At 41.1% G+C, this 23,923-nt stretch overlaps 1 protein-coding gene across 1 annotated transcript in view; it reads left to right on the top strand.

The window, feature by feature from the left end:
- The first annotated feature begins 23,702 nt into the window (after positions 1-23,702).
- ppp1r17 (protein phosphatase 1 regulatory subunit 17) overlaps positions 23,703-23,923 on the top strand; it is a 94,755-nt gene continuing 94,534 nt past the window's right edge. Inside the window, exon 1 of the mRNA XM_063034230.1 lies at positions 23,703-23,787. The gene's annotated coding sequence lies outside the window, so the exon portion shown is untranslated. The remainder of the gene's footprint in view (positions 23,788-23,923) is intronic.

Raw genomic sequence — 23,923 nt, 5'->3', positions numbered from 1 at the left:
GTGTGAGTATAGGACCAATCAGCTGTGATAGTGGAAACATGTGCATGGAGCTGGAGGAGGTAGCAGAGGTAATCAATGAATACTTTGCTTCAGTATTCATCACAGAAAAGGACCTTGGCAATTGTAAGGATGACTTACAGTGGACTGAAATACTTGAGTGTATAGGCATTAAGAAAAGGAATGTGTGACAGCTTTTGAAAGGTATTAAGTTCAATAAGTTGCCAGGACTGGATGAGTTATACCCCAGGCTACTGTAAGAAGCAAGGGAGGAGATTGTTGAGCCTCTGGCAATGATATTTGCATCATCAATAGGGACGGGAGAAGTACCAGAGGGTTGGAAGTTTGAAAATGTTGTTCCCTTGTTCAAGAAAGGGAATAGAGATAACCTAGGAAATTATAGACCAGTGAGTGGTGGGCAAGTTGTTGGAGAAGGTCAGGAGAGGCAGGATTTATGAGCATTTGGAGAGACATAATCTGATTAAGGAGAGTCAGCATGGCTTTGTCAAGGGCAGGTCATGGTTTATAAACCTGACTGAATTCTTTGAGGATGTAACAAAACACATTGATAAAGGTACAGCAGCGGATGTAATATATATGAATTTCAGTAAGGCATTTGATAAGGTTCCCTATGCGAGGCTCATTCAGAAAGTAATGAGGCGTGGGATCCAATGAGAACTTACTTTGTGGAACCAGAATTGGCTTGACCACAGAAGGTGGTTGTGGATCGTTTGTATTATGGAGGTCGGTGACCAGTGGTGTTCCACAGGAATCTGCTCTGGGACCCCTCCTCTTTGTGATTTTTGTAAATGACCTGGTTGAGAAAGTAGAAGGGTGGGTGAGTAAGTTGGCTGATGATACATAAGTTGATGGTGTTGTGGATAGTCTGCGGGGTTGTCAAAGGCTACAGCAGGACATCGATAGGATGCAGAACTGGGCTGAGAATTGGCAGATGGAGTTCAACCAAGATAAGTGTGAGGTGGTTCATTTCGGTAGGTTAAATTTGAAGACAGATATAATATAAATGGTAAGACTCTTAGCAGAGTGGAGGATCTGAGAGATCTTGGGGTCCGTGTCCATAGGATACTCAAAGCTGCTGCGCAGGTTGACAGTGTTGTTAAGAAGGCATATGGTGTGTTGGCCTTCATCAACCGTGGGATTGAGTTTAAGAGCCATGATGTAATGTTACAGCTATATAAGACCTTGGTCAGACCCCACTTGGAGTACTGTGCCCAGTTCTGGTCACCTCATTATAGGAAGGATGTGGATTCTATAGGGTGGGTGCTGAGGATATTTACAAAGATGTTGCCTAGATTAGAGAGCATGCCTTATGAGAATAGTTTGAGTGAACTTGGCCTTTTCTCCTTGGAGCGACGGAGGATGAGAGGTGACCTGATAGAGGTGTATAAGATGATGAGAGGCATCGATCATGTGGATAGTCAGAGACTTTTCTCCAGGGCTGAAATAGCTAATTCGAGGGGGGTTTGTTTTAAGGTGCTCGGAAGTAGGTACAAGGGGGATGTCAGAGGTAAGTTTTTCACACAGAGAGTGGTGGGTGTGTGGAATGCACTGCCAGTGAAGGTGGTGGAGGCAGATGCAACGGGGTCTTTTAAGAGACTCTTAGATAGGAGCATGGAGCTTAGAAAAATTGAGGGCTATGTGGTAGGGAAATTCTAGGCAGCTTTTAAAGTAGGTTACATGGTCGCACAAAATTGTGGGCCAAAGGACCTGTAATGTGCTGTAGATTCTCTATGTTCTATGTTCCTGTACCTTCTTCCTGATGGTAACAATGAGAAGAAGGCATCTATTAAGTGTCCTTAATAATGAACACCACCTTTTTGAGCCACCGCTCCTTGAAGATGTCTTGGATATTACAGAGGCTAGTGACCATGATGGAGCTGACTTACTTTACTTACTCTGCACCTTATTTTGATCCTGTGCAGTATCCTCCTTCCCCCCCCCCCCCCACCGCCCCCCATCCCCATACCAGATGGTGATGCAGCCGGTTAGAATGCCCTCCACGGTACATCTGTAGAACTTTGCCAGTGTTTTAGGTGCCTTACCAAATCTCCTCAAATTCCTAATAAAATATAGCTGCTGTCTTGCCTTCTTTATAGCTGCATTGATAGCTGAAAGATAGCTTGGCCCATGCTCTTACTGGGTTATGCACTCACACAAATGACTAAATAAGTTAAGTTCCTGCAAAGCTACAGTACAGAACAGTTCCGGAATAGGACTGCCAACTGAGTTAATAGGCAGAATGGTGCTATTGAACCAGATTGATGAGCAGTTAGACTCAAGGTGCCTACACCTATTTTGCTTTGAATCCTTTCAAATGTCAGAGTAAATTTTTATTCTGCTCTTCGTGCTAGGAGTACAATAGGAGTGTATTGTACCACACACAATGCCATCAATGTCATAAACAAAGAAGTGCCTTTGATTACGCAGATCACATATCGAATTAGAACATTGCATGCTATAGCCAAAAATTGCTAAATGAATTGTGTGTGCAACTCATTAGCACATACCTTTCACAATGAGTGAACAGCATCTTATTTGCATTTCAGTTTGAATAGCTACTTTATAATGGAAGAGTTAAGATAGAGACGGCCGCCTTTTGTGTTAATTTATTCCTTTATTCAGGAGCATGGAAATTAATTCACAGCCCTAATGAATACATGCACACTCATGCACACAGTAGCGTGTCGGATGAACATTCAGCTGCTCATTATCATTGGACAGAAAGAAACCAATATGTATTTTCAAATCTGAGCTGAACAAAACTAAGAAGCTTAAAAAGAAAGAACAAATTAGGGATGGTCAGCAAGGCTTAGTGCGTGGTAGTCGTGTCTAACCAATCCTATAGAGATTCTCAAGGACATTAACAGGAAAGTTCATGAAGGTCAGGCAGTGAATGTTGTCTACATGGACTTCAGCAAGGCATTTGACAAGGTCCCACATGGGAGGATGGTCAAGAAGGTTCAGTCATTTGGCATTCAAGGAAAATTGGATTGGACATTCTTTGTGGGAGAAGCCAGAGTGTGGCTGTAGATGGTTGCTTCTCGGATTGGAGGCCTGTGACTAGTGGACAGATGCAGGGATCCACAATGGGTCCTTTGTTGTTCATCATTTATATCAACAACCTGGATGATAATATGGGTAACTGGATCAACAAATTTGCAGATAACACCCAGATTGGGGGTGGAGTGGACAACGAAGAAGGCTATCAGACCTTGCAGATGGAAGTTAATTCAGACAAGTGTGATGAGTTGCATTTTGGGAGGACCAACCAGGGTAGGTTTTACACAGTGAACAGTAAGGCACTGAGGAGTGCAGTAGAACAAAGGGATCAGAGAATACAGATTTATAATCCATTGAATGTAACGTCACAGGTGGATAGAGTCATAAAGAAAGCTTTTGGCACATTGACCTTCATAAATCAAAGTACTGAGTACAGGAGTCACCTACCTATAGGATAGAAGCAAATAGTATTGAAAGAGTTCAGAGAAAATTTACCAGGATGTTGTCAGGACTGGAGGACCAGAGTTATAAAGAAAATTTGAATAGGTTAGAACTTTATTCTCCAAATAATACAAGATCGAGAGGAGATTTGATAGAGGTATACAGAATTATGAGCTGAAGCTACAACTAGAGATCATGGGTTAAGGGTGAAATGTGAAATGTTTAAGGGTAGCATGAGGGGGAACTTCTTCACTCAGAGGGCTGTGAGAGTGTGGAATGAGTTGCCAGTGCCAGTGGTGGGTGTGATTTTGATTTCAACACTCAAGAAGTTTGGGTAGTTTCACAGATGGGAGAGGTATGGAGGGCCAAGGTCCAGGTGCAAGTCAAAGGGAAAGGCAGTTTAGATGGTCTGACATGGGCTAGATGGGCCAAAGGGCCTGTTTCTGTGCTGCAGTTTTCTACGACTCTAAATAATGCTATAGAAAACTCACTTTTTATATGTCATATCTATAATGCTCTGCACTGTGCCACTCCTTAATAGTTATCTTCACTTATAGATTTGCAAGCTTTTTCCTGAAAATGCTCAAGTCTGTCACTAACATTTAATTTGCAATGTAGATGATTACTACAGAGGATTAGTAAAAAATACAATTATGTCATTGGCATTCATTCTTTAAGAAACTGACCACTAAGCTGTGAAGCAATATTGTCATGTGGAACAAAAGGACACAGACCATTCAGACTGGCTGTCACATGTTTGTATTGTGCCTCTTATGAGCCTTACCCCCATCAACCCTCAACTAATTTCATCAGTTTTACCTTCCAGTCCTTTTTCAGTTTATCCATATTTTTCTTCAATTCAATGTGATATCTGCTAAACTGCTCTTGAAGTAGCAGGCTGTACATGACAGTCATGTTTGGTTGGAGACAATTATCTTAAATGCCCCATTAAGTTCATTTGTGACCTAGAGGAGTGGAAATGTAATCATGCGACAGGCATTTTTTGGTCCCCATTTATGCACAACTTTGATCACACTGCATCTTAACCCACCATGTATTTCTCATTACATTGAACAACCATACCCCAAGAGCACAGTCTACAATGGGGACATCTATCTTAACATAAAATCTTTGTCATGTCCTGGAATCGTGGACTGATCAGCAGGAAGAAACCTTTCAGCCACACAATTTAAAGATAATTACTTATACATTTATTGTGGGTTGATCTGCACAATTGAGTTGTGCAGAATTGTGCTGCATATTTCCATAGCAGATTTCGCAGCCCAGTGTGGAAACACCAATGCCCTTGAACAGAAAATCCTACAAAAAGTGGTGGATACAGCCTAGTACATCAGGGTAAAGCCCTCCCCACCATTGAGCACATCTACACAGAGCGCTGTCGCAGGAAAGCAGCATCCGTCATTGGGGCCCCCTGTATTATTATATGTGTACATAATAAAGAACTTCAGTTCCCAGAGTGCAATGTGGGCCATTCACCCCGGACCAGAAGTGATGTTGGGGACCTGGTTGCTCGTGCTCATATTGAGCTGAAGCTATTACTGGAGTGTCCTGTAATAAATATGTGCCAGTGTTCTTACCCACGCTGTTTGTCTTTATTAATAACAAACATAACATAGTGTCGGAAGTCAGCGTGAGGACTAAACACCAGGAAAATGTACCACGAGTTATTAAGAAAGAGACACTATATTCCGATGGAGAGAAGATGCTGACCAGAGAGCACGTTGTGTCCTGAAGCTGCCGTTGTTCACCAATGTCACCAAGAGATTCAGGTGAGAGACCGAAAATTCAGTCATGGATAAGTTAAGCCCTCCCGCACTTTTGCAGTTTACCAGCAATCTAACTGAAAACTGAAAATGCTTCAAACAATGATTATATATTTAGCAGCGAGTAGAGCCAGAGCAATGGATGCAAAATTGAAGGCATCTAACATTCTACATGTAATTGGCGAAGGTACTTTGGATATCTACATCAGCTTTCAAATTGAATGAGACAGCCTTTACTTTGGACACTCTGATGAAAAAAAAAATGAGGATTACTTTGTTCCAAGTAAAAACATCACGTTTGAAAGGTATAAGTTCTTTTCCTGTGACCAGAAACAAGGTGTTAGCTTTGACCAATACCTAGCTGAGCTTCACACACTGAGTAAGTCCTGTGAGTTTGGAGATTTGAGAGACTCATTAGTTAGAGACAAAGTAGTTTGCGAATCCTAAATAATGGGCTCAGAGAGAGACTGCTCAATGAAAAAGATGTGTTACTGGAAAAGGCTGTGGATACATGCAGGACAGCAGAGACCACACAAGCACAAGCTAAGGAGCTGCACAGGACAGAAACAACAGTACATGCTGTGAAAACAAAGGGGCAGAGCTCAAGGTGTTTCCCAAAGCAAAAGCATAACAAAGAGACAGGCTCACACAGCAAATGCAGCAAATGTGGAGGTAAGCACATCCCAAAGATGTGTTCTGCTTATGGAAAGTCCTGCAATAATTCTGGGGAAAAGAACCATTTTGCAAAATGCTATCACGTTGGGGCTACTAGGAGAAGGATGCACACAGTTGCTGAGGAAATGGAGAAAAATTCAAAGATTGTCTACAGACCTATACTGGAGAGAACATTCCAGTAAAAGGGGCTGTATAGTGATCTTCAAGCATAAGAGGGAGCAACTAAAGGCACAGGTACTGATTGTAGAAAAGAGAGTACACCTGTACAGCCAATATTTGGTCTGAAAGCATGTGAAAAGCTCAACCAGGTGAAAAGAGTTTTTGTAGTGGCTTTACAGTCCAAAGATAACCACATTTTACTTACCTGGTGGACACAAAACTCATGTAGATGAGACAGTAGCTCCCGCTGTCCATACATGCTGGAAAGTTCCATTTGCACTTTGAGACAAACTCAAACAAGAACTAGCATGCATGGAACAGATAAATGTTATTCAAAAAATTGAAAAACCAACAGATTGGGTGAGCTCATTGGTCATTGTGCAAAAGGAAAATGAAGCATTGTGGATATGTCTAGACCTAAGAGATCTCAATAAAGCCACTGAGAGAGCATCTTAAATTGCCAACACAGAAGGAGATCATGTCTCGGTGTTTAGTTGCCAAGTGGTTTAGCAAACTCAACGCAGTGTCTGAGTTTTGGCATATGAACCTTGCTGAGGCAAGTTTGAGACTGTGCACTTTGAACACACCAGAAGGAAGATATCACTTGCTTCAGTTACTGTAATGGATCCTGTCCGCTCCAGAGGTCAACCATAAAACCATCCACATAAGCTTTGAGGGCATACCTGCTTTGAGACCATGATGGATGACAAAATTATTCTGGGGGCGGGGGTATATCATGTCGGAAGAGGAAGTGAAGCTTAGCCTAAGAAAGATGTCAGCCATTGAGAACATGGAGAGGGCCCAAAGCAAAGAGGAGGTGAGACATCTCCTGGGGGTGGTGACTTACTTGGCTAAGTTCATCCCTCAACTGCCTACTGTGTCAGCACCACTTAGGTCACTCCTTAAGCAGTGAAATGAGTGGATTTGATCTCACAAGCAAGAAGAGTGCTTCCTGATGCTGAAAAGAATCCTAACTGAAGAACCATACTGAGATGTACCAGGATCTTGGTTGATGCACCATGATATTGCTTATGCATCCAGGGTTTTATCAAGTGCAGAAGCCAACTGTGCACAGATAGAGAAAGAGCTTCTTGCCAACACATATGCATGCAAGAAGTTCCATCAATATATCTTTGGTCAAGCTTTTGAAGTGGAGACAGACTGTAAACCACTGGTTTTAATTATGTCTAAACCACTGAATGTTGATATGATTGTCACCTTCTTTCCAGTATCCCCTGATAGAACAGAGAAGATAGGACAGCAGCAGATAAAGCAACGAATATACTCAAAAAGACAATACAGAAAGAATGGCCAGCAGCTAAGAAGGCCTGTATAATGTGTACACGGGATTATTGGGTATGCACAGCTGAACTGTCAGGAGTGGAAGATTTAGTCTTCAAAGTGAACTGATTTGTGATTCCAGGGTCACTACACAAGGAAATGCTCCAGAATACATATGATGGGCATCTTGGTGAGGAAAAATGTAAACATAGAGCTTGTGAAGTGATGTACTGGCCAAGAATGAACCAAGATATCAGCCAGATTACTGCTTTGTGTGAAATATACCTTACCTACGGACCAAAGTAGCAAGCAGAACTGCTTACACCACACCCTGTACCAGACGGGCCATACTTCACAGTTGGAGTGGATTTGTTTGACTGTAATGGGAAGAGTCATATTGTTGTAACAGACTACTTTTCTGATCACCCAGAGGTTGCAACACTGCAATCAACAGCCAGCAGAGCGGTTATCACCTTCCTGAAAGCTGTGTTTGCGAGACATGGAGATCCATGTGAAATGGTATCAGATAATGGTGCACAATTTTCCAGCAGTGAATTTGCCAATGACTGGGGGTATAGACATATAACTTCAAACCCACATCACCCAAAATCTAATGGCCTAGCAGAGAGTTCAAGCTAGTGAAGGTCCTCATGATGGTGGATGATGGACAAGAGGACTTACACAAAAGTCTGATGATTTACAGAAGTGTGCCACTGCGAATGGCCTTACACCAGCACAGATGCTGATGGGTTGGCGCATATTCACTAACCTTCCAACGCACGAAATCCTGTTGACAGCTGATTGAGAAGGCCAAATTAGCCAAAGGGAAAGAGAAGCAGAACCAGTATCACGATAAGACCATGAAACACCGACCAGTCCAGAAACCTAGAGATCGAGTGCAAATCCAAGATCACGCTTCTGGCACATGGTCTATGCAAGCAGATGTGCAAGAGGAAGCTGCTGGATATTCCTACCAGATCCAGATAGAGTGAGGAGCACCTCCTGTGAAGGAACCGTGTGGATCTATGACCACGAGCTCCAACACGTAGCTGTGAAATGTCACCTATCAGTGCACCAAAGGGGCCAGCAGATGTGAAAAATTAACTTGTTCAGAGTTCTCAGAAAGACAGGAAGTGAAAGCAGTACATCTGTGGCAACAATTAGCAGACCAAAAAGGATTATTAAGCCACCTCAGAGACTGACTGAGAGTTTATGAGTGAATAAATACAGTTATTTGCTCATTACAATTGAAGTTAATGTAAATACCTTTGCTGAAAAGAAGTATTGTTTCTTGCAGGTTTGTGTTTGCTTTTTCCTTAAACTGGGAAGATGTGTTATTATGTATGTACATAATAAAGAACTTCACTTCCCAGTGTGCAATGTCGGCAATTCACCCGGAAACAGTAGTGGCATTAGGGAGCTGGTTGTACACACTCATAATGAGCTGAAGATATTACTGAAGTTCTCTGTAAATAAATATGTGCTAGCATTTTTACTCTCACTCTTTGTCCTTATTAAGAACAAACATAACACCCCACCACCCAGGTCATGCTTTCTTCTCGCTGCTTCCATCAGGAAGAAGGTACAGGAGTCTCAGTACATACACCACTGGGTTCGGGAAAAATTATTACCCCTCAAGCATCAGGCTCCTGAACCAGAGGGGAAAACTTCACTGAAATTCACTTGCTCCATCACTGAACTGTTCCCACAACCTATGAACTTACTTCCAAATGCTCTTCATCTCATGTTCTCAATATTTATAGATTTATTATTATTATTATTACTATTATACCTCTTCTTTCTTTTTGCATTTGCACACTGGTTGTCCACTTTGTTGGACGTGATCTTTCATAGATTCCATCATTAAGGTTATGCCCACAAGAAAATGAATCTCAGGTTTGTATATGGTGACATGTATGTATTTTAACAACAAATTTGAACTTTGAAATTGAGGGTTACCAGAATCATTTACTATTATAGCAATGAAGGCTATCATATTTTGTAACAAAATTTGATGTAGGAATTGCTGGCCAGAAGAATAGGATCTGAAGGCAAGGCCTTTTTGCCAGACGTCTGAAGGGATAAAGGGGAGGGTTAGCAAGTGGAGGTGGAGGGGGTTGATAAAAATATATAACCAGGAACGTCTAACTTTCAGGGAGGCTTCTGAACACAATGCCCCCCTCCACAAAACTTGAATGTTAAAGCTTTTCAAAGGAACCGGCCAGTGAAGCCTTTGATCTTCTGCAGGCAGAGCTCCTACCGTGAATCTTTGCTTGTGGTGCGAAATTTGGTTGGTCTAGATTTGAATTTCTGGCAGTATTTGGATTATCTGGTCTGGCTGTCCAAACTAGCACTATCTTCCAAGTGTGGTGTGATGGTCACTTATGATTTACTATTTCATTTCCAAATACTGACGAGGTCTTGCTGCATTCAGGAATGGACTGTTTCTCTCTCTGAACTTTTCGTGAATGGGATCATGATATGTCACAGATGGAAATGAGTTGTCTTGGGTCTGAAATTCACAGCCATGTTTAACAATAAGGTTGCAAATTTTTGATATGGTTTCATGTAGTTCCCATGAAGGAGGATATGACTCTTGCCTGGGGAAATGAAGTCTGTGATGGAAATCAAAGATGGTGCATTTAGCTGGAGGAATTCCACTGTGGGACAGCAGCGCACAGTGGCATTGGCTCCCCACCCTCACCCTTGTTCGGGAAGAGAGAGAGCTAAGTGTATTGGAAGATGGAGTCATGAATGGAGGAGTGATGGTCATCTACCTGTAGTTCTTACTTTGCTGTTTCATTTCAGATTTATAGAAACATTTTTTTTTGCTTTTCCACGCATACATAGAGAGGAGTTTTACACTCTGCCAAGTTTACTTCTGACATTAATAGAGTTGGAGTTCAAAGTAAGCACTGAGACTGAGTTAGTCAAGGTTACATTGCTAAGTGAAAGCAAGTGAACAAATGAGTATAAAAACCTATTTCATTCAATCCACTTTTAGCAACTTGAAAGGGAACTATGAACATGGCTGGTCTCACATAGAGATGTTGAGAGGTTCCTCTGCATTATCACCACCATGCGTAATCATTAAAGCTTAGAACAGTATATGAATAATGTTTAGTATTTGAAATTAAAAGGAATGGTATTGTGTTTACATTTTACCTGTCAAACAATAAAAAGCTTATGGAATATGGAAACAAAAGCAGAAAATGCTGGCAGCCCCCAGCAGACCATGCACCACCTATAGAGGGGGAAGTAGAATTAACATTTCCATGCACTTAGTTGTAGACTTGGCCATTGTATTCAGCGTTTTTGTTCAGCTCAAATTCAGGAATTAAAATATAAGAAGGAAGGTTGCAAGATCCACACTTTCATTCTTCAGACACCAGTCCCATCCCTGCATTCTGCTTCCCTACTTCCCACTCCATCCATTTTGTCTCCATGTGTATTCCCCTCAAATGTCATAGGAGATAAAACATAGAACGTCGAATGGTACCCATCGGAACAGGGCCTTTGGCCACAAGTTGTGCTCAACCAAATAAATTAGTAATCAACTGGCCAACTAATATAATGCCTTCTGCCTACACAATGTCCATTTCCTTCCATTTTTCTCACATTCTTGTACCCATCTAAACATCTCTTAAAATTCCCTAATGTTTCTGTCTCTACCATCACCCCAGGCAGCGCATTCCAAACACCCACCACACTGTGTAAAAAAAACCACTTGTCTCTCAAAAATGACTCCCTATCTTCTTAAATGCATGCCCTCTGGTATTGGACAATCCAACCCTCTGAAAAAAATGCTGTCTGTTTACTCTATCCATGCCTCGTTTAATCTTATAACCCTCTATCACTCTTCTCCTCAGCCTCAGTGGCTTCAGAGAAAACAACCCAGGTTGATCCAATCTCTCGTTATAGCACATGCACTTTAATCCAGGCAACATGCTCATAAGCCTCTTCTGCACCCTCTCCAAAGTCTTGACATCCTTCCTATAATGGGATGACCAGAACTGTATGCACTACTTCAGAAGTGGCCTAACTAGAGTTTTCTAAAGTTGCAGAATATTTTCCTGAATTTTGATCTCAATGCCTCAACTAGTAAAGGCAAGCGTTCCATATGCCTAGCTATCCACCCTACCAACCTGTGCAGACACTTTCAGGGAGCTGTGAATTTAGAATCCAAGATCCATCTGCTCATCAACACTATTAAGGGTCTTGCCCTTAAGAGTGTAACGTGACCTACCAAGATGCAACATTTCACCTTTGGCTGGATTAAACTACATCTGCCTTTTCTCCACTCTTATCAACAACTGATCTTTAGCCCACTGTATTTTTTACCTATTTTCTATGCAATCCCCAACACCACCTAACTTCATAGTATCAGCAAGCCTACTAACCCAACCATCCACATTTTCATGTAGGTCACTTATGTACATCACAAACAGCAGAGGTCCCAGCACAGATACTTGCAGAACACCACTAATCACAAACCTCCAGCTAGAATAAGGCCCTTTGACCACCATCCTCTGTTGTCTATGAGCAAGCCAGCTCTGAATCCAATGGCCAATGCATGCATCTTCATCTTCTGGATAAGCCTACCATAAGGGACCTTGTCAAATGCCTTATTAAGATTCATAAAGACAATATCCACAGCTTTACTTTCATCAAACACTCTTGTTACCCCGTCAAAAAACATTCAATCAAGTTAGTGCGATATGACTTGCCTTGCACAAAGCCATACTGGCTCTCCCTAATTAGGCCATGGTTTTCCAAATGCTCATAAGTCCTATCCCTAAGAATTCTCTCCAGTAACTTTCCGACCACTGACGTGAAACTCACTGGTCTATAGTTTCCAGAATTATACCTGATTAATTTTTAGAATAAAGTCTAGCATATTAATACTCTCACTCAGATCTCCCTCTACTGATGTAAATCACCCACATCCATCACATCAATGCTCCCCCCTTTATCCTTGACTTGTCATCTGAGTCTTAATCACCCAAAGGTTCATTTCCTCCAACCCTGAACATCCATCAGTGCCAATATCACTCATGCAATGTGCTGATATCCTAAATCTATCCTTCTACTCAACCATCTCCTTGTGTTTTGGTATCCTCAGCACACTCAATACCAGCCACAGCATGGTCAATTGTATCTGAGGCCTCAGGCCAGGTACACTAGAATTGTTAAGCAGTTTAGTTTTGCCAGTCTGATTGTTTATTGATAAAAGGGATTGGGTATCCTACAACAGGGAATAATTAGCAAATCAGAAGGCCATTAAATGAAAGCCAAAACTAGATGGATAAGAAATTGTCCTATGAACAGATAACAAAAAAAGTCATGGTTAATGGTGGATGGAATACAGTGTACTGTCATGCACTCTGGTAGAAGAAATGAAGGTGTAGACTATTACCCAATCAGGAAGCAATTTCAGAAATCAGAGGTGCAAAGTGGCTTGGGAACCGTCATGGAGGATTCCCTAAAGGTTAACCAGCAGGTTAAATCAGTGATAAGGAAGGCAAATGCAATATTCACATTCATTTCAAAACGACTAGAATATAAAAGTAAGGATGTAATGTTGAAGATTTATAAGGCATCGGTCATGTTCTTTTGTACTGTGGGATATAAAGTAGTATTTTTGTGGTTCCACTGCTATTTTTAATATACTTGGATCTGGGTGTAGCAAATTAGGATTTCAGACTATAAAGGTGACAGAAATCTTGGAAATGCAAGGAGGATAGATGCTGATTTACTTGAAGACATAGAAAGACTGGTGGATGAACAGATGCAGAGCACAGGAAAGTTAATACAGAGGAATGGAAGTCGAATAAGGAGAGTCAATTTTCTAAAGGCGTGCAGGACAGAGTTCTGTATGTATCTATGCACAAATCTCTGAAGTATGACCAAACAATTAATACACCATGTACATCCTGGAATTCAGAAATCATGAAGTACAAAAGCAACAAGATTACTTTCAATCTTAACAGTTAGCTGGTTAAGCCACAGACATGGACTGGAAGGGAACCGCACATGCTGGAACACACACAAGCTTAGGAGGATCTCAGCAGGTGAGGCAACATCTATGGAGCTGATGAAAGATCTCAGCCCAAAATGTCAATTGTTCATTTTGCTCCATAGATGCTGCCTGAACTTCTGTGTTTCTCCAAGTTTGTGTTTATAGCTAGTCAGTGCACTTTAGGAAAGATGTCAAGGCTCTACAAATTGTGGAGAAAAATTGCTGGACTGTTTCTAGAAATGACTGATTATAATTAAAGGAATATGGAAGTTTTCTTGCATCAGAAAGATTGAGAGAAGATTTCAGAAATATGTACAAAATCTTGATAGGTTTAGAAAAGGTCAATAAAGAGATCATTACCCCATTAGCACAGGGCCCAGGACTAGAGGAAAAAGACTTGAAAAACAGACAAAAGATTAGGGAGATGCAAGCAAAACAAATTGAAGTAATGAATAGTTATGATCTGGAATGCTCTCCACAAAAGTGTAACAGATACCGATTTAGGCAGGAGGTAAATATTTAAAAGTGTAAGAAATGGTCCTGACTAGAACGGACTAAACAGCTTTCTTCTTGCTTTAACAATGTTGAGATTCTAAATTCACCAAATGTGAATGTTTAACAGTTAAATTAGTACCAACATTTTAGAAAATACACTTAATGTACAACTAACCTTTTACCTTTGAAAAGCAATTGATTTGTAAGAATGCATCATTTAATTGGTTGAATTTCTGACTTTCACTCTTTAGCATGCTTATAGTTGTTGAGCTGCAGAAAGCAGGATCATTATTTTTAAGTGGATCAGTTGCTACTTCTCGAATGCACTAAAACATTCTTCATTGAAGCAGATTGGTTCATGGCAGAAATCCAGTGAATGGCTTGCTAGAGCATGAGGTTTCAGATTTTGATGAGATGTAATTTTCCGATTAATGATAACTCACTTCCATGGATATCCTGCTTTGAGTGGCCACTTCGGTTCTAGTCATTCACATTTACCACAACCTTGGTTGTATTCTGCATGTGAATACGTCATCTGTATATGGATATGGAGTAATTAATTCCATCGATATTATCATAGACCAGGCGATTCCAATCTTCTTTATGTCATGGACCAATGCCATTAAGCAAAGGGTCCTTGGAACCAAGGTTGGAAACCCCTGTCTTAGACAAATAAATCTACAATAGCAGATGAAGCAGGAAAAAGCTGGAAACACCGTTGGGCGAGCATTAGAGAAAGAGAGTTAACATTTCATCAGAATCTTCAGATGGTTCTTAACCCGAAATGTTATCACTGTCTCCTTTTCCACAGGTGCTCCATAATCTACTGAATGTTCCAAGCATTTTTTGTTTTTATTTAAGATTTTATCAGCTGCAGTTTTGTTTTAATTTTCAAATTAATAAGGATGACAAATAGGTTTATCTCTTGATCTGCTTATTTAATCTTTGCCTCTGGCAGCTGAGCACCCAGGACTTGGCAAGTTCAGTCAGTGTGGTTTATCAACTCTAGGCTACTGTTGGGGTTGAAGTCTACCACACTGCAATCTGTTTCTGTGAACTTACGTTTGTGTCAGTTTATTAAAATTAAAGAAGCCAGGTAATTTCACAAAGGTGGGCACATATTAAAACTAATCACCACTGTAAGCTTCCTCTTATGGTGAATCCTAAGGGAATTTGAAGAAGCTTTAAAAATATAATAATCTTTCTATGTCAATAGTTACTCACATGGGCCCTTAACTCCCAGGGGAGCATAGGCCATCGATAATTTCCCATCTCCATCGTCCTCTGAAGTCAATGATATGGTTGGGGTTCGTCAACGTTTCTGTAATCCAATGTATCCACTGTATGGGGGATTGGCCTATACAGCTTCACCAGAGCCCTGCTGGCCGTCCTTACCCATTTCCACCTCTCACGACGGGGGCATAGGGTTGGACTTGAGAGGCAACATTGTAGTAATAGGCCATTTTTAAAGTATTTGAATGTATGATTATTAAGAAACTAATGTGCTCACCACCATAGCTTCACTGACAGCTCCACTTTGCTAGGAGCTTGAAGAGATTCAGTGTGTCGCAGAAGATCATGCTGACTGGTTGCATCACAGCATCTTAGGGAGGCTCTAGTGCGTAGGATCACAAGAGGCTTCAGACGGCGGTAGACTCAGATAGTTTCATACAGGCACAACACTCCCCACCACTGAGGACATCTTCACAAGACTGCACCTCAAGAAGGTGGCATCCATCAACAAGGACTCTCACCAACTAGGGTATGCCCTCTTCTTGTTAATAACATTATGGAGGAGGTATAGAAGCCCAAAGATCCACACTCAATAATTCAGGAACAGTTTCTTCCCCTTTGTCATCAGATTTCTGAGTGTTCCTTGCACCTATAAACATGCATTGTTATTCCATTTGTTTGCACTATTTATATATCTTTGTAATTTATAGTCATTTTATGTCTTTGCACTGTGAAGTCTTGTGTTGGTCAGGTCATGGATATTGTATCCTAGCAGCCTACATGATATGCAAGCCTGGACAGTACGATATGGAGAACAATCTGTTGCCCAAGCAGCAGGCTACCCCTCTCCACACAGCTGATGAATCTAAAGGAACAGCAGAAACTGATATAGTTTGGCACCAGCAGCATCGCAGGAGATGCCAGTTAGTGTTGAACTCAATGTAGGACTGCCCTGGAGACTCCAGCTCCGGATTTTTCTTCCGGGTTTACTCCTGAAGTCTTCCTCATGAGTGGGTGTAGCCACAGGACAGTGGAGGTTTGAGATCAGAGTTTTTTTTCTCCTGGATGAGCCACTGCTAACCACAGCTGATGAGCCCCATCTCCTCAAAGCAACTGGTTTTAAGACACCAGTAACCAGCCTTTGCCCCCTTTCCTGTCAGTAGAAACAGTTCCATCGAGCTTAGTAGCTAAGCCACACATAAAGGCTAGGAGCTGGCCTTGGTTGTCAGAGGCTTTTTGAGATGCACGCATTTGGGAGCATTCGACAGGTGGAGGGAGCTTATCCCATTACCACTCCAGGCTATAATGACCTTAAGGAAGCAAAACAGGTCTCCTATCAGTGATAATAAGTCTGATTCTGATTCCAACTACCAGAAGGTTCAGCATAGTTTAATCAAAGTCATTTTCAAAGTTCAGAGTAGGTGTAGTTGAAGGACTGGACATTTGTATTTGGTTTTGTGCTAAGATCATTTTCAGCTGAATTAATAAAACTTCACTTTCAAATTGGAGACACAAGAGATTTTAATTCTTAAAAAAATCTTGAAGGTATTGTTATATTCCTGGAAGAACACTTATTTTTTTTAATTTATTGAGATGCAGAGTAGGTTCTTCTGTACAGTAAAGTATTGTGCTACCCCTACGCTAAATTATTGAAAAGAAATATAATCAGACTAATACACAGCACAGTAATGGTGGTTTATGGAAAAGCTTAAACCTTTATTTATGCATTCAATTTTTGCAGTAAGCTTAACTATGATCACATCAGATCAAACACACAAATCTTGTTTAAAATATTCAGAACATAAAAAATGTAAATTAGGAACAGGAATAGGCCATTGGGTTCCTCAAGCATGTTCTGCCATTTTATTAGATCATGGCTAATCTTTCTGTAATCTCAACTCTACTTTCCTGTCTACCCGCAGTAAACTTTCATTCTTTTGCCAATTAATTATTACCTCTGCTTCAAAAATATTCAAAGAGTCTGCTTTAAGCAAGAGAGTTCTTGAAGCAGATTCTCCCTTAGAGGCAGGAGTGAGTAGTGCAGGGCCTGTATTTTGCAACCTTCTCTATTTTTGATTTAAAAAGAATGCCAGAATATTACTGCATATAAATCTGAAATCTATATCAGGAAAAACAAAACAATCTGCAAAATGCGTGCATGTCACCCTGAATTATAGAAAAATACTGTGGTTGATACTGAGATTGAAAAGAACAAAGCAACTTCAAGCATACAAAATAATTAACTGAACAATTTTTCACTAGCATAATCTCAGTAGTTATAGCAGCAACATGGAGGAGCATTTGCACAAATGATTGCTGGGGTATAATGTATATCAATTACTGCTGTTTGGAGTCTATGAAAAGTGTATGCATTAGAACAATGATAAGAGCATCGTTGATAATATACTTACAAATCATCCACAGTTAGTCAGCAACAAAGGGAAAATGATGTAATTAGTAAATAGATACATTTCTTCGACCTTTTCAGAATATAGAGAGACACAGAGTTTGACCTTACTACCGGCCTAAAGAATAGTGCTCAGGCTGGTTATTCCAGGTTCAGTTCCGTAGCTCAACTGGAACAAATCTAAAGTCTCAGGTTTCCACTGGTATCATTTTACATCAACATCTGGGCATGAAGCATCCAAATTGATTTTCTACATAATAAATCCCAAACCCTCTACCGTGAGGAGAGTTCCATACCCTGAGATGGTTATAGTATATCCCCTCACTCATCAACATTCGTAAACATTGTGAAGCCCATTTTGGCGGCGGCGGGGCGGGGGGGGGGGAATCAATTACAAGAATATTACATTGCAAATGAGTGATTTTTGAATCTGGACTTGGTTTCCTGAGTACATTTTGAAACTGGGAAAGGCTGGTCCACGTGAGGTGCAGACACAGATTCTGTTCATTGACTGATCTTTTATGAACATACAAAAAGCTGATGAGAAAGGCCATTATGCAATTTTTAATTCATTCATCTGGAATCATGTTAAAATTCAAGTGTTGTTGCACTTGCTTGTCTCTTAAATGTATCCTGGGTTTTTAATAACCAAATGATTCAAAGGTGATAATGATTGGACTTCATCCAGACTCATTTACACCTTGAAGACTAGCTAAAGGTCTGAAACTCTTCTAGGGAGCATGACAAATTACTTTAAAAAGTAATTTGGCAACTAGAATAGATTGGTTAGGACATACAAAAATAATATGTGGAGAGGATTAAAGACTAGCAGAAGATAGGTTAGTAAAATACTGTAGGTGGTCATGAAGCAGATGGTATTTTACAAGAAGAAGTCAGGTGTTAAAATTCAGAAGAAGCAACTACATGGCACAAATTTTTTAAATGATGCAGGAGCAGAGAGATCGGAATATACACATAAACTGCTGAAAGTGACATGGTAGTTAGAGAATACAGTTTAAAAAGAGTATGGGATGCTGAGATTTGGATGTGGAGTTAAAGGATAAGTAAGTTTTAATAAACCTTCATAAAATAAACACGGAATATGGTGTTCAAGTTGCGCCTGTAGAGGTAGAAGCAGAACGTGCATTCAGTGGCCACTTTATTAAGTACCTCCTGTACAAATAAACTCTTCCTGGGCTACCAGCAGAGTACAGGTATCAATTTTAACTGAAGTTTCAGTGACAAACTCTGCCATCTTCATCTGGGATGATGTCCAGGTACATCTACTCCAGTGGTATATACACCCCTCTCGTCCATCCCTCTTGATTGGTTAGTCCTCAAGTAATCAGGTTTCTACTGTCCCACCTTACTTACAATCGAATTCCAGTTCTTACTTTCATCTTTGTTAGAATTCTTCCACTGGTTTTATTTCAATGGCAGTCCCAAAAGCCATTGGCGTGACACAGAAGTTTTGTGCCATCGAAGTTAATCCTATGGCCATTGTGAATGCAGTGTTCTGCTAACGCCGATTTCTCCAGGTAACCCAAACAGATGCACCTCCTGTGCCCCTTGATGAGGGTTTCCACCGTGCATCCTCTCTGGCTGATATACGCTGCTTCACCTTCACAGAGAATTCCATAAACGCCAGGCGGCCTGAGTCCCAGGTCATCTTTGACCCACATAAGCTGGGATTTGAGCTTCCTTATGGGTTTGTGAATGGTATTAATCCTGTATTTCTCCAGGATCCCGGCAATCCTTCCAGAAACTGTGGAAATATAGGGACAACAGGTGGCAGCGACAGGTTCCTCCTTGTTGTTTGGTTTCCTGGTTTTCCCATCAAGTTTCCTTTTAAAGGCCCGATAATTTCTTTTGCCATATAGCCATTCTGTGGGAACGTTGAGTGTAATATTCTTATTTCCCCATGGAGACTCTTCAGTTCCAAAATTAGTTTTTGCACGGTTAATCATCACCCTTAGGCCCCAAGTGCTTATTCATATATGTTGATGACACCTTCGTAGTGTGGCCTCATGGACTCCAGGCACTCCAACAGTTCCATGATCATCTGAATAGCACACATCCAAACATTTAGTTTACGATGGAGATAGAGAAGAACAGTTGCCTCTTGTTCCTGAATATTCTAATATGACGGAAATCCAACAGTAGCCGGGCATGGTGTCTGTCAGAAACCCACTCACACGAACTCGTACCTCAACAATAATAGGCACCATCACGCCTCCCAATATGCAGCTTTCTACTTTGATTAACCGTGCGAAACTATTTCGGACCTTGCGTGTCTCCATGAGGAAATAAGATGCATGACTTCCTACTAAGTAGCTGCAAGGTGAAGGAAATCAATCAGGCCCTTAAAAAACGGGCCTGAAAGGGGCCAGCAGGAAAACCAGGGAACCTAACAATGAAGAGGAACCTGTCACTACCACCTGTTGTCCCTATATTTCCACGGTTTCTGGAAGGATTGCCGGGATCCTGAAGAAATACCAGATTTATATCATTCACAAACCCTTAAGGAAGCTCAAATCCCAGCTTATATGGGTCAAAGATGACCTGAGATTCAGGACGGCTGGTGTTTGCAAGATTCCCTGTGAATGGGAAACAGAGTGTATCGGCCAGACAGGACGCAAAGCGGAAACCCGCATCAAGGAGTGCCAGAGGTGTATCCATTTGGGATACCCGGAGAAATCGGTGGTAGCAGAACACTGCATTCACAATGACCATAGGATTGACTTCGACAACACAAAACTATTGGGTTTTGGGACCTCCTGGTGAAAGAAGCCATTGAAATAAACCTAGAAGAAAATAATTTTCACAATGATGAATGCCTCACACTAAGTAACGATGGGAATTCAATTTAAACAAGGTGAAACAGTGGAAACCTGATTGACTGACGACGAACCAATCAGGAAGGAAGGAAGGGACGGATGATGGGAGTTGTGTAAATATACCACAGGACCAGACATACCTAGGCATCATCTCTGATGAAGATGGCAGAGGTTGTCATCGGAATGTCAGTAAAAATTGATACCTGTACCAATCTGGTAGCTCAAGAAGAATTTATTCATCATATTTGCCGGGAAAGCACTCAATCCTTTTTTTTACCTCCTGTACCTGATAAAGTGGCAGTGGGTGTTTATTTGTGATCTTCTGCTGCTGTAGCCCATCCACTTCAAGGTTCAACTTGTTTTGCATTCAGAGATGCTCTTCAGCACATCACTGTTATAATGCATGGTTATTTGTGTTCCTGGAAGCTTGAAAACCAGTCTGGCTATTTTCTCCTGTCATCTCTCATTACCAAGGTGTTCTTGCCCACAGGACTGCCACACACTGGATTTGCATAATGTAATAGTGGAACTGCAAGAAATTTCAAACTTCTGGGAGTGCACATCTCAGACCACATCTCGTGGTCCCAAAACACATCATCCAGAATCGAGAAGCTCACTGATGCCTCTATTTTCTCAGGTAGCTGGGGAGAGCTGGACAATGCATATCAATACTAATGATCTCTTACAGCTGCACAGTAGAGACATCCCAGCATGCTGCATCACTGTGTGATACAGAACCTTCAGTGCAGACAGGAAAGCTCTACAACACATCACTGGCACTAGCCTACCTGCCATCAAGGACATATATACAGATATATATCTCTTCTGCTCATGCTTGGATCTCCTCAAACCCGATCTCAGAAGATATATGCAGGACAAGCTGCTGAGACAAATTGAAGGCTCCTTATACAAGGAGGTTTGATGTTTCACTCCTGGACAAGCAGTTCTGGTGAGGGACTACAGATTAATGACAGAACTGGAAATTGTAACTGAAGTCATCTGGTGAAGATCAGTTGAGGAGAGCAGAGTCAACTGCTAGAGAAGGGAGGTGTCCAGAGCTGTCAGAACCATTTCCTGTAGACCACTGTCAACTCCTACAAACACCACGAAGGAGGACACAGAACCTGACCTCAGATTGTTTCACAGCCACAAGTCTCACCTGCCAAGCAGAGTGACACCCCTTGTCAGGAAAGATGCAATACCACAAGAGTAATAAATCCTCCACAGTGATTAAATGTTTAGGCCTGAATGAGACAATTTAATGTTTGGTATGTTGTTGTGTATATATAATAGTTGTATTATATTGTATAGTGTGTATATATGATGAGATGCATTCTATATTGGTTTGGAGTTTATTGATAAGCAGAGAGGAGTGTTGTGTATTTAATATTTCAGTAAGATTGTAAATATATTGATTAAGCACTCTTTGTTTAAATAATTCATCATGGGTTATAGGTAAAAGTACATGAATGGCATACGTCATTATGCTACCATGTCACAAGTGCACACCTCTCTAAAACTAAATGAAGTAGACACATCTACCCCCAGGCTCCTGTGTTTTTCTTTTAATTAGTTTCTGGAGTTACAAGGCATAACAGATACATGTTTATAGATTCAATTAATTATGTTGTGGATACTTTAGTCTCTGTCTTCCATTGCTTTGGTCTGCCTCGTACTTCCATGCTGTGTGTCCCTAGTGGCTTGCTAATCGAGGATGCACAGCTTCAGTGTCTGAGGCTGCAAATGGATATGAATAATCACTTTCAGTAACTCTAAGCCCAGATGACCTGGCCTCAAAGAATTCCATCTCACATGAGTGGCGGTAATGTCGTGCTGAAGGGTTTGCTCTCCCGAGCCGTCATTGCCCCCTCAGAGTGATGCTCAGTAATTCACATTCCCTTTTGGAGGACAGATTCCTGGGCATCCTTAAAACTTCATGCAGACTCTGGCTATTGTATCCTTGCCTTAATTTTGGGACTTTTAAGAAAATAGCTTCACTCTGAACCAGATTCTGCATTTATGGAGTTGTTCTATGTGAACATTATTTTAAAAGCCGAATTAAGGTTGTTTATAAAATCAAATTATTAAATAATTAGACAAGATATGATAAACACGGATGGATACACTCCCAGGCCATTAAAGTGCTCCAACATAGTAATGGAGAAAAACTAAGAAATAAGTGATTCTGATCTGATCATTATCTGCCTTCCTATAATTAAATCGTTGGGAACAGTAGGGGGGACTTACTGAGTGATGGATGCCATGGCCTGGAGCTTGATGGCAGAGCTCAGGCCCTTGCTGGGATTTGGGTCTACTTTGCTTGGGTCACCGCCTCTCCAGTCCTTCACCCATCAAATATAGAATGGGGCCAATACTCCTCTCATTTTCAATGGGACTCTCAGCCTGGAGAATGGGAAGGGTCAGTGATTTTTTTTTAAAGGAAAATACATTTACTGTAAAGTTTTTAACTTTTCTTATTTTAAAGTGTGTATTTATGGAATAATTAATGTAACTGAATGTAAGAGATATTTAAAGATATTAAAATAAAATCCTCACAGTTTTGACAGTAGGCAAGGTTCCCCCACCCCCCCCCACCCCAGCTTGCTTTCTTCCATGGGCTGTTAGGGCAATCCGGGAGCAAGGTATTTACCTGAGGCTAAGTCAGTGCTGTAGTCCTCACTATGCCTGACCTCTCCAAACCTAGCTCTAGAGCAGGGTCTCCAACTTGGAGTTGACTAATGGTAAGAGTCTAAGGCATAAAACCCTGCTCTAGAGGGTCTGACATTGGGCCTTTGCTTCAAGACTAGCTGCATGTGGGACCGCAGGGACTATGGGTGGAAATTCCAGGAAGCATGCTGGATGCAACATTTTTACTAGGAAAGTGGCTGACATTTTACTGCAAATGATGAACAGTTAATTCCCAGAGAACCATCTCCTACACATAGAAACTCAGAGAATTCTTATTGCCGTATACCATCTGTTGTCTTGACTTTAAAACCTCAAACCATGAAGGAAGAGACAATGCTCTCAATGGAGAGTGCCCCTTGACATGCACAGGTCATCACATAGTAAGTAAAGTTCAGGCCTTCCCTCATGGGAAAAAGTGCTCCCTGAATCAAACATCAAATTAATAACATGCATAAAAATGACATTGATACAGATTCTTCTATGTTTTGGGAGAAACAATTTCATCCAGAACTACTACCGTTTGAACATAAATACCAGCAAGTTCAAGACTTGACAGATGCATATCTGATGATAGAAGTGCTGGAACAGCTGACAGGTTCCTGCTGCTGCATCTAACTCTACCCCCATCCACATGGAATCCAGAGCTGAGATGCGGGTTTGCATTCACCGATGGATCCTGTGCCCGTTTAGACCTGTTCACACATTTTAATGGAGATATTATATCCAGGAGGAAGAAAAGTAAAAAAAGGGGTAAGTCACATTTTTTTATAACTATTTGTGTTTGTAATCAGTACTTGTATGAGAACAAGAGTTGACTTCCCAGTAGAAATATTTTTAGTATTTTCCGGTTTTTTTAAGATTTAAAACATCTTTTATTTTACTGTTC

Source organism: Mobula hypostoma, chromosome 1, assembly GCF_963921235.1.
Source record: "Mobula hypostoma chromosome 1, sMobHyp1.1, whole genome shotgun sequence".
Taxonomy (NCBI): Eukaryota; Metazoa; Chordata; class Chondrichthyes; order Myliobatiformes; family Myliobatidae; genus Mobula; species Mobula hypostoma.
This window is presented reverse-complemented; position numbering and strand designations above follow the sequence as displayed.